Source organism: Podarcis filfolensis, assembly GCF_964270895.1.
Source record: "Podarcis filfolensis genome assembly, chromosome: 10".
Lineage (NCBI taxonomy): Eukaryota > Metazoa > Chordata > Lepidosauria > Squamata > Lacertidae > Podarcis > Podarcis filfolensis.
The window spans coordinates 40816945-40829362 of NC_139612.1; the positions used below are offsets into that span (position 1 = coordinate 40816945).

General features: G+C 40.6%; 1 long non-coding RNA gene across 4 annotated transcripts in view; it reads left to right on the plus strand.

The window, feature by feature from the left end:
- The first annotated feature begins 2181 nt into the window (after window positions 1-2181).
- The window catches only part of LOC310743396, a 60217-nt gene continuing 49980 nt past the window's right edge, over window positions 2182-12418 (plus strand). For 3 of the 4 annotated variants that reach the window (XR_014538993.1, XR_014538994.1, XR_014538995.1), the window contains exons 1-3: window positions 2182-2285; window positions 3314-3403; window positions 10382-10562. This is a non-coding gene — a long non-coding RNA (uncharacterized lncRNA). The remainder of the gene's footprint in view (window positions 2286-3313; window positions 3404-10381; window positions 10563-12418) is intronic. The other variant, XR_014538996.1, reaches the window with a different exon arrangement.

A 12418-nucleotide genomic window follows, 5' to 3' on the forward strand; every position in this document is an offset into this window, starting at 1 on the left:
CATTCTGCATTGTTGCCACTCCAGTAATTTTGAAGGAACATTGAAAATTTGTAAACCAACACTTCCCAGGCTGCAGAAGGCCGCTTAAATATGTCACTAACCATTTGTAAACGTCATTGTGGGTGTATCCTTTCATAAGCCCACACAGACGATTGAGTGATCACTGTCCCCCACCCTCTTAGTATAAGAAAATGTGTTTTTTTTGGCAATGATTATTTTCTTCTAAAAGTGAATTACAGTAAGTTGAACAGATGTTTCACCAACTGTGTATGGAACTCATCTGAAAAAGTGTATGAACCAGTATTTTTATTGTTTTAATAAAGCAATCATTATACCCACCGGTAAGGTTTGAAACTGGATTCTTAATAAGGGCATGTTCAACAGGCAAGGAGTAGATGGCATCACATGGTGCATTATGTTAGCATAATGAAAAATGTATCACTTAACATTGTTTGCATTATTCAGAGTTATACACATACAAGTGTCTGCTATAATCCCTTGCCAATATGTTGTCTTGGTAACCGGTTACCTGAACACCAGCTCAGCAGCTACAAGGAAACAAGTGTGGATAGTTATTGGCCACATTTAGTACAGAAATGGAAAACAAGCAATCTAACAAAAGATTAATATTTAATACACTTGCATATTCACTAACTTTGGTGTGCAAGTTTTGGTTGTATAAAGTAGAGCAGACTCTGCAATATGCAATACTTCCTTTCTATAAAAACATAGTCTGATCTGTAGCCAAGAGTTCCTTAAACGTATGATGAAAATTTTCTGGTAATGTGCATTTTAAAACCACCTTCTGGTAAATTAGCAAGAAAGCAGATTTCCCCCCAGTCCTTAGTAAGAATAGTGCAGCAGTTGCATTAATTTCTGTCCTTAATTAGTAACTGAATTCTGAGCCAGCAACTAGACTGGGTAAAGGAAGAGAACTTGCTAGAGACTAAAAAGCTTCTCTACTGGTTTTGAATTGACTTAACTTGCTGCTAAATATTTACCTCATGGCAGACAAATGGCCTCAAGTCACTATTAGCCAAGGCAAAACTTTCCCACATTAATAAAGCTGACATTATTTGAAATCTTCTTCAAGGAGATTTCAGAACTGACTGCTGAGGAAAAGAAATATTTCATTAGTGCATTTAAAAGCAAACTTTGGGAAAGACTGAGGAGAAAAGCTTAACAGTTTGCTCAGGATATGTGACCTTGGATTGTGTGCGCATGGGACACAGTGCCAGACCTTGCAAACATGGTCAAGGAGAGTATTTCCTGTGGTTCTGAGTAAGGTGCTAAAGATTAATGTGTCACTGAAGGAGGAGTGAAAATACACCAACTAAAAATACTATTTCGGACACAGCACGTGCACATCTTGAGGCCACCTAGACCTTTTGACATGTAGTTTCGTGCTGATTGTTGCTAAACAAATAGCCTGCAGGGGGCAAACTGGGCCAGAACCATGATGCAGGGGAAGGGGGGGCATTAACACTTTGCCCCCACTGCACTCCTTACACTTGCTAGTCACAATGGGATGCAAGCTCCAATTCGTTACGTGATGGCATCCTACATGACAATTTGGTATGCAAGCTACCCTAAGGAAGAACAAACATGACCTCCCTCATTGGTTGTAAACAGAACACAGGACTGTGTATTGACCCTTTAGCGTTAGTAGAGGGAAACCAGTGATTGGCAATACTGCATTTCCATCAGGACTGGAGAAAGGCTCTATATACAGCGTTGAAAGCCATTGCAAGGCAGCAAGGTGGTGGCATAGTATACACACATACTGTGCAGTGTCATGGGGATTAGTCCCAGGCACCCTAATGCCTACAAAATGATCTAGAGATGATGGGGGGGGGGAAGGCAGATGAGTTTTGAGAAGCTGGTTATGTCATTCCCAATAGGTCTGCCCAGTGCTTTTTTTTCTTTTCTAAAAAAATGTTTAGGGCTACTCTCATTTTCCTACTCATATTGAAATACTGCCCCTCAATGAGGCCAAACTTAGATTCACAAATTTTTTAGGGATATGAGTACCCCTGTGTCCCCCCAGAAAAAAGCACTGGGTCTGCCTCACTAACATTGCAGAAGATGCTGCTGCTGTTGTCATCAGGGTACAGCCTCTCCCTGTGTCACAATGAGTGCAACATGTGTGAAGACTGCCCTATGTAATACTGAATGCAAGTGAAGAGGGAAGGATGGGGGTTTGAAAGAGGACATTGTCAGTAAACAGCACAGAGGGGAGCCATTTGTGGAATTTTCCACTGTAGAAAGAGAGGTTTTAAAAGGAGGTGAGTTGGCTAGAAAGAGTACTGAAGGGTGTTCAAGGTAAATGGAAAACACAGGATAGTGGCAAAAGGGAATACTGGGATCCAAATACGCAATAGGTTTGTGAAAAATTAGAAAAGGAGGAAAGAGAAGAAATAGTTCAGAGAAAGAGAGACTTCAGAGAAGCAACAACAGAAAAGGAAGGCTGGTGAGCGATTAAGCAATCAAAGAAGGTTTTAGCAGCGAATAAAGGTGGGAAAAGGGGGAGATTCTGGAGATGCCCCAGTTTGTTGGGGGAAGAAAAGAGTCAGGATGACATACTGGAGAGGCATTGACCAAGAGAAATGGTGTGTGTGTGTGGCTGCAGCTTGTGGGCGTATTGAAAGGAAAGATGAGACCTGTGCCTTTGCCATTCTCAGGCTGAGACAGAACATCCTAATGGGAATGCAAAAGAAACAGGGCGATGAAGGTGAAAGAGCAAGAGAAGTTATTAACATAAAGGTGACAGTGTGAAGAGAGGAGCACATATGAGCACCACCAGGGTGAATGCAGAATGGGAAATGCAGAGAGAGAGAGAAATAATGGGACTGTGCAGGACCATGATGCAATTCAGAAAGATGAAGAGGAAGCGACGCTAAAATAGAAAAGGAATGGTGGCTTCTTGCCCTCTGCTTTCAATCATGCTCAGACACCCTCCTTCCCATTGTGGGACGGGGCAAAATGCCTCTGGGGTCTCACCTGCAGCATCCTTTGCAATGCACTCAGCCACCCTGTAAGCAAAGTCAAGTCACACACGATGTGCATTATATTGCCAAGAAGTAGAGAACTGCATGTAGAAAACTTTCCAGAAAACATCTGCCTATTTTAGAGATGGGAACATAACACTTAAACTTCAGAGATGTAATTATATATATCACCTACATATTAAAAAGCCTGAAAGACTCCCTTACTGAATTCCAGGTGTGAGTTACAAGCAACAGTGAGATGCGATTAACTTTATGTCCTACTTGTAAACTTCACAGATGTTGATCTATGTTTCTATCTTGCTCAGTCTTCAAGGAACTCAGGGCAGTGTTCAAGGTTTTCCCTATGACTGCTTCAACTTCCTCAAACCAGTCTTAGGAAGTAGGTTAGACTGCAAGTGAGTGAGTAGCTTATAGTCACCACTAAGCTCTACCGCCTTCCCTGCCACCACAGTCACTCCCCACACCAAGTGTTGGGTAGCGAGGCTTTTAGTCAAAAGGACTTTAGGACATTTGTTGTTGTTGTTCCTTGCCTTTTCTCCTGACAGGGACTCAAGGTGGCCTACCAATAAAATAGAAACCTAGAAAAAGAAACCATAATTTAAAAAGGTGGTTAGGTGGCTGGTTGACCCATTCTTTATTAGCTATAAATTTGGTATAGATAAGAATTATGTTGAAATAATAAAATATTTTTTCTTTCTCTTTAGTAGTTCCAAAATGTTTAGGATTTTATGGACTCCAGGCTAGTTATAAACAACCTCTGCCTCTAATTGGATGTAGGCTTGTTTCTGTTCCTCAGATGCTGTGCTTAAAGTTATAGCAATACAGCCTGAAATGAGGTTTCAGATTTCTGTATGTGTGATTTTCTTTTTCTTTTTAAAAGAGAATACTTCAAACAATGTTTGCAAATTGCTTGCTTAAAAAGCTGAAACATGCTCCAGGTCAACTGCTAGAGCAATTTCCCTTGTATTTTTTTTGCCTCATGTATTTTGCCTAATTTCCCCTAGCTAATGAGGTTATGTGAGATTCCATCCTTCCCTGTATTTTCATTCTGGATCCAGAGCCTTGTGAGTGCTTGGATGTGCTAAATACATATGCACAAAGACCTCTGGGGTTTTTAATTGACATTTTGGAGTCTGAAACTGAAACAAGGAGAAATTAATTTTCTATGGAAATCTGTCTTCCTGGCTAGGAAACAGATTTCTTAGTGAAATTAATCCTGCAGGTTATGCAGATCCCTGTCATGGCCAACCATACAGCCGTTATAGCTCATACTTATGTTTGGGCTGAAGTGGGTAGCTGAAAGATGAAATGTTTCAACAACTTATTGGAGTGGTGCTCCCAATTTACCATTGCTAAACTTCTTTACCCCACCCCCGCAATAAAAGGTGTTTTCTGTGGGGGTTTTTTGGACCATCACTGTATGGACCATACAGTGAAAACAACTGTATTAGCCTCCTGGTCATGATTTAGCACCCTCACATTGCCCTGAACTTAGCATTGTTCAGGGACATTGCAAGGAGCAATGTCATGGAAGCGGTGTTTCTTAAGATGAAAATGCGATGTTCCCTTGTTGTTTTTGCTGCTGGTTGCTGCCTGTTGTTTCAGTAATCTGGTTATATTTATTGTATTGGATTGTGGTGGTTTTTTTTAAAGTATGTTATCATATTTGCTATTGTTTTGTTATGGTGTTATGAAATTGTTTTTTTACAGTGTTTGAAATGCATCCCTGTTCCTTTGTTGCAAACCACTTGGAGCATGATTTTGTGTGTGTGGAAAACAGACTTCCAGATAAATGAACGAATGAGTGGGAAAATGGCAATCCCACCCCCCCAAAAAAATCAAGGAAAATTCTTTTTATGGGGGGCAGGGAGTTGAGGGGAAACGAATCTCAAAGAAATTATCAGAAAAATGACCTCTGAGTAATGTTGTCTCAGCTCATAGGATAAGTATTCGGGTCACAGGGTGCGATTCCTCCTCATAGGCCTGAGCCTTTGGCACCTCTTGTTTCGGGGAAATAAGCACTAACCTTGAGGCGGGGCGGGGGGGAAGCATCATCACAAAATGTTGATGCTGATGGATGCCTTATTTATGTGCACTGCTGTCTTATGTAAATCTAGCTACAGCCCTTAATGGTGTGGTGCCACTTTGATTTACACTGTGAAAGGGAGTGTGTGGGTGTATGGCAGTGTTAAAAACTTTCTGGTAACAAACAGCAGGTTGCCTTATGTTACTAGCATTAGCATTTGAGTTCACTGCGGCTGAACTCAATTTGTATCAGTGGAGATTTATATCAAGCAGTGGGAAGGCAGGTCATATCCCACTGCCGTCTGGCAGAATTAGCATCAAGAATCTAGACCATTACAGCAACAAATAAAAGGTAGTTAGAGGAATAAGTCATGTTCTATCAACTCCTTGTAATGGTCATTCTAATGCTATGGTGTCTCCTAGACCTATTACTTTAGTTTTCAGAGAAAAATCAATCTCTCCAGATTATTTCATTATAACTTTCTTTTCCTTTTTCTTTAAATAGTTTGGATCATGAAACTTCTTCACCGCTTATAGAAAAATGCCTTTAGGTTTAATTATCATGATGGAAATACATCTTTATACTTTTTTATATATCAGTAGGAGTTAGTGTTCAATATTTCTTTTCTATACTGGGCGGCTTATCAGCTAAGCATTTTTTCAAATATGTGTTTATGATCCAGACTATATTTTATATATATTCATTACATTTGTAACCTTTCAAAAGATTTGTACATCTTTCATCCCAATGCACATAGGTTTTTACCTCCCCAAAGCCTCGTTTAAGCTCAAAATTTTCAAGATTCCCATATGGACTCCTTATTTACCAGTTATAGATGTGAATAAAGAATGGTGTTTAACACTGCAATCCTATACATGTCTCTCAAAACGAAGCCCTACTGAGTTCCATCAGGGTACTTAAAAATTACTTCAAGTGTTCTTCAGACTACAATATCTACTCAACAAAGAAATAGATCAGCAAAGCCACCTAGGTTTCCAGGAATAATATACTACAGGGTAGACTTAGAAAAGAAAATGACAGACCACCACTTTTCACTTACCGCTTCCAATTAAAAACACTCAAAACTATAATTAATGACCTACAGTTCATCCTGGACAATTTCCCTTTCACATACTGTGCATAGACCCAGATGTGACTCTGTCCCTATGTCTACTCTAGTAATATGATTGCATAACCTAATAATGTCATCCATAACATTGATCACTCACTTGTCTTCCATTCCTTCCTCTGCCAGTGATGTCCTTTGTCATTCTACATAGCACAAACTAGCCAGTCTGTACGCAAAAGAGTAAACAGAAACAAGTCTGGTATCAAAAATGGCAACCCCCCGAAACTGGTGGGTGAATATTTCAGCCTCTTGGGATGCTCTGCAACTGACCTTAAGTTGGCCATACTGGAACAGAGGAACTTTCAAAGGAGATTCCCATGTGAAACTGCTGAATTAAAATTCATCAAGAGATTCAGTGTTATCTCTTGTGGATTGACATATGTTAATTGGCTTACCAATGACAGAATGTCTGTGCTAATTCTGCATTACAAAGATGTCTGCAAATGTGACATGAAGGCTGACAATGTGACCAGAGGAGGAATGACCACTGGGAGGAGCACAGAGAGAAGAAACGCTATGGTGCATCTCTGTAGTACCACAACTACTGGGCACCTTCATCTGTCCCAACTACAACAAAACATGTCTCTCCCATATTGTTCTCTACAGCCAATGTGTTATTAGCAACAACTGGGGTGTGTGTGTGTGTGTTTTAACTAGTCACTGCTAATAATGTAATATCACTGTCTATACTTTTCCACAGGGATGCAGGTGGCGCTTTGGTCTAAACCACTGAGTCTCTTGGGCTTGCCGATCAGAAGGTTGGCGGTTCAAATCCCTGCGACGGGATGAGCTCCCATTGCTCGGTCCCTGCTCCTGCCAACCTAGCAGTTCGAAAGCATGTCAGAGTGCAAGTAGATAAATAGGTACCGCTCCAGTGGGAAGGTAAACGGCGTTTCCATGCACTGCTCTGGTTTCGCCAGAAGCGGCTTAGTCATGCTGGCCACATGACCCGGGAAAACTGTCTGTGGACAAAAGCCAGCTCCCTCGGCCTGTAAAGTGAGATGAGCGCCGCAACCCCAGAGTTGTCTGTGACTGGACTTAACTGTCAGGGGTCCTTAAACTTTTTAAAAAACACAAAAAACCCAAAAACTTTTCCACATTTCCTTTCCTTCTGACTTCACTGTTTACAATCCCCCACCACATATACCTGCAACTTAGGATAATGGCTCATATATCTGATGAAGTATACTGAAGTCCCCAAAACCTTATGTCACAATAAATTGTTTAGTCTTTAAGATGCTACAATACCATTTTTTTCTGCAGTAGACTAACACAATTACAGTACTCTTATGGAGACTGTAATTCAGAAGTAAGTATTCAGTTAGACTTACTCCTAAAGAAAATGTGTGTAGTACTTCACGTTTAGTCTAGTTGGAGTTTATCACACGCTATCTTGAATTTAACATTACAGGGAGATTATATGAAGGGCAGAAGATATATTTTATGGAGAGAATCCTAGTAATTATTTTCCCTCAACTACTTATGCAACTTAGAAAGAAGCTGGAAAAAATTCTAATTATGAAATTCGGAAACCTTTTTACTTGGCTGTGGGGGAGGATTCAAAAGAAAAGTATAAATATGCACGGTATTTAGTGTCCATTAACATCATCCTACACCTGTCTAATTTACTGTAGCAATTATTATAGGTAAACTGAAAAAACCTGACCTATTGATTCTTACACCTTTTAGCATCCAGAAATAAATGAATAACATTTGAAAATGTTGAAATGTCTTTGTTTTTCACTGGGTTGCTGGGCAGTTTCAACAGTGGCTACATCTGGAAGACAGTGCTGTATTTCTCAAAAATATCTGTTTTCTATTTTTTCTGTTTTAAGATGCACATTACCAAGTTGCTTATATTGATTTGCTGGTCAGATTTAGGAAACCAGCTAATCTCGTTTCATAAGAACTTTGAAATGGCCATGCTGTCACAAGACATCTAAATCAGCAATTCGCCGGTGATAGTGACCACTGCTATATGCTTGTGAGCTATCACAACTATCAGAATCATAAATTTTATAGACACACTGGACAATATACAAATGAGGCTGTAGTTTTTGTTCACTTTGCCTAAGACAATTTGCTCATCATGTTGTCCTAAGGTTTGTCTGGCTTGGTTTTGATATGGTTTTGATACTGTTTACCCTGCAGGTCTTACAACATAGAATCATTGGATTAAAGTTGGAAGGGGCTCTGGTGGTCCAACGCCACTCCAATGCCCTGCTCAATCCAGTAGTTTTACAGGTACAGCATCTTGTGTCTTAGATAAAAGATATACTGCTTTCGACAAAATGTCCACAGATGTGCTCTGAAGGCACCATCCAATATTGAAGCTTCAGCTTCAGGGCCGCCAATCCCAGAGGGGCCACAGAAGCAACTCTAGTCCACATTGCTTAAAATTTTGGGGTCTAATAGACCCAATTTGAGTGGCATGACTCAAATTGATTAATTTTTTTTTGAATATATATTACAACAACCCCCAAGTTTGACTGTTAGTAGTACAGATGCTGTAAAGGTGTGGTGATCTGTCATGGAACAACCCCATTGAAGAAGATAACAGTGGTTACCCAGATCTCATTGCTGGTTGCGAAGCGGCCTTCATAAGAGTTCAAGATTCAGGGCCCACCCAAGGTGGTAGTGGGGAAAAACAGCCTTATCCACTGGAGTAGAAATTCTGCACCTTTCTAAAAAGGCTTTCTTAGAAAAATGCCCTGGCAGCACACATTCACATGCACACATGTGAATTTTGGAAGTATTTTCTTCTCCTCCTCTGGGTTATACATAGGACGACAGGTCCTTGTGCTACGCATCTTACAATCTAAAATTCAACTCAAGGCAGAAGACTAAGTTTAAAGTGCCATAATTAATTATAACACAGAAACTTGTCCCCCCTAAAGAAAAGCCCTATACAAAAATATTATTCTGCCCTGCACATCCTCTTTAACCACCCCCACCCCTCTTGCCACTTTATTTGTGATTTTTCTGCCTTCTAATGTATTACATAATGAGTACCAACTGCAATGCTGAGGCAAGAAGTTTCAATACAACGTCACACTTTGTTAATTAAACAGCAAAGAGAAAATATAATTAGGTATGTTCTCTTACTTGGCTAATTAAGAATGATCCAGAATGCGAAATAATGATTTTAAACAACTGATGAATAGGGAGGAAAGTAATTTAGTTCAAATGGCAAAGCATGTGTCAGCCTTTGAACAGAAAGTGAGGCATTCAAGACAGGCTGACTTGCTTCTGTCTGCTTTGACATTTCTCATCTTGACTGTGCAAGGTTTCTTCAGCTTTTATTTCTTAAATAACAATGGATATAGAAGCAGTGATACTTGAAGTGGAAAGCTCCATGGAGAATCTCTAGTGTATTTTAATTGTGCTTGTTTTAATATCTCAGTTAATAGTGGAACACAATGACTGTGGCGTGTTCTCCCTATTTACCAGGAATGTTCCGGATTTAGAGAAGCCATCCCGGTTTCTGAATTGATCCAGGAATGTCAGGCTTTTCCTTAGGACATCCCTATTTTCATCAGAGAAACGTTGGAGGGTATTTTCACTGGAGGGTATGGAGTTATCTGATCCCAAAGCCGCCTGTCAGCAATCCTGTATAGGGAAGTTTTTAAAAAATGTTTAATTTTTTATTATGTTGGAAGCTGCCCAGATAGGCTGGGGCAACCCAGTAAGATTGTGGGGTATAAATAGTTAAATTATCATTATGGAATGGGACGTCCCTATTTTCATCAGAGAAATGTTGGAGGGTATGGGCATGCCATTCAGATATGGGCTCATGGTTTAGTACTCTCCACATTAACCATGATCTAAAACTAAAGCTTGTTCTATGGCTTACAGCTTGTGGTTTGTCACAGAGGGCTAAACCATGAGCTGGATTTTGGATGACATGCTAAGCCAAACCATGACTTAGTGCAGCAGCTGAAAGACTGGAGAGGAACAAAGTGGCCATAGTTTCCTCTCCTGGAATGTGTACTGCTGTGTGTTTGCACTATGCCATGGTTTGGCTTAAGTATGATGTGCAAAACAGATCAATGTCTTTTTGCTGAGATATTAAACATACCGAACTCATTTGTCAAACATAATCAAGCAGTGGCACCATTATGCACTGAAAAGGTTTCAGCTGAAAGGAAATAATCAACAGATATCTTCTAATTTCTTGTTGGCTCTGATTTGGTGTATATTGATCAATTACCTTTGCAGATGTAGCCTAATTATTCAAAGTCACACAGGCCTTCCCGGATGTTAAGACTGATTTTCTTTACTGACAAAATGTCTAAAGATCACCAGGAGGTGCAACAACAACAAAAAATCTATTGTTCTACTGCGTTCCAATCCTGTTAAATCAACTTGCTGTTCGTGATAAATTAAGCCTGCACTGCAGGTCAGTGAATTTCTATTAACTGCTTATTATGGGAGAAAGTAAACTAGCACCATCAAGAACTTTGCACATCAACCAAAGCAAGCTGTCACTCTGTTTAACTTTTACAATAAATGCCCCTCAGACTCTCACATGTGAAGTAAGAAACACTATTTGGCATTTAAACTTTAGTTGCCAGCACACATTAAAGCAAATAATCAACGTGGATTGATTACACCTTCTGACATCAAAAGGTCAGAAATTGCTGTAGTGCGTGCGTGTCTTAAAGTGATATATACTTAGTTGATTTATAAACCAATTGCTTTAAAGAATAATTTCCCCAGTTCTTTAATTTATATAATGAGCAGCCTCCTAAGATAAGAAGGAAGCAGCATTACAAATTGAAGCTACTATTTTTACTAATTTTTTCTTCCTGCTAAATTCTTAACTGCTTCTGCTGTTACATATAAAATAAAAAATGTAAGAATTATGAAACTTATATAGAAACCCAAAATAATCCTGTTATTCATTCCGATTGGCAATGTTTTATGTTTTCTCTCATGTTTGGGGAATGGAAATAATTTAGAAGGTGATACAGCCATGCCTGTAGCAGTGTCAGAAGCTAGGCAATAATCATATATATGTCAATTTAAGTAAGTCCCAGAGAATTCAAAGGGACTTACTTCTAGGTTAGTGGATAAAGGTTTGCTACCTGGAAATATCTTACTACTGATAGCTGCTTCTCAAATGGAACATTACAAAAGGAAGCCTGAGATTCTATGAAAATGAAAATGTAGATCCTTCTTTATTGATTTTTTTGACCGTTATTTGACTACACCTTTCAAGTTCTATAAAGTATATAAATAACCATACCCAGTCTCACATTAACCCCTTGCTCCTGTTTATGGATAAACTTGGGGTCAGGCCAAGCCAAGTTATATATTTTTCACAGTGTGGCTTGAACCTGAATTTGGGATGAAGACAGACAGATGTTCTAAGTCTGCAACACTATGCACATTTACCTGGGTATAAACTACCGGAAACAGTGAGGCTCTGGCAGCCGTGTCCATTGAGGTGGTTCTCTGGTGGCCACCATTTGCCACCAGTGCACCATTCCAAGACCATCAAGAGGAGAAGGGCAAGCCCACACTTTCTAGCAACCAATGGCAACAGAGTAAGCAGGGATTGACTCAGTCATCACAATGCAACATGTGCTTACTGACTGGACGCAAGCTCCTAGCATGAGCATGGGCTGTTAGCTAATCAGCTAGCCAGTAACCAGCCACCAGTCACTACTGCAGGGCAATTCAAGTCCGCCCTCATCAGTCATCTTCCCCTCTGCCTCCCAACAGTTCTGATACGGGCATGTTCCTTCCCTGCACCCTTGATTACAATACTGTGGTAATAGTGGTTCCAATCCAAGAACCAGCTCACCAGTGACAGAGGTTGCCAAGGTGATGGTGTGTGTGTGACAGGAAAAGAGTGTATTTGGCAGCAGTGGCATAGCTAGCAGCTCGGGTGCCCAGGGCGGTGCAAGCACCCGGCACCTGGGGGCGGGGAGAGTTAGGGCAGGGTGCACTGTGCAAAGCCTCTCCGCTGCCTCCCCCTCAGCTGTAGGGCAGCTGAGGGAGAGGCGATGAGCAGACGTAAGCCCCATGCTGCCGTTTCAGGCAGTGCGGAGCCTGCAGGCGACCAAGCCACCATGTCACTCCCAGGAGAGATGTGTGGCTCGGGCACGCTGCAGGCCCTGTGCCAGCCACGTTTTATTGCACTTGTGACTGAACTAAAAAGTTTTGTGAGCCCATTTTTTTTGGAAAAAAACACAACTTCATATTTTTGCCATTTTGACACCCCCTCATTGATGACACCTGGTGCGGTTG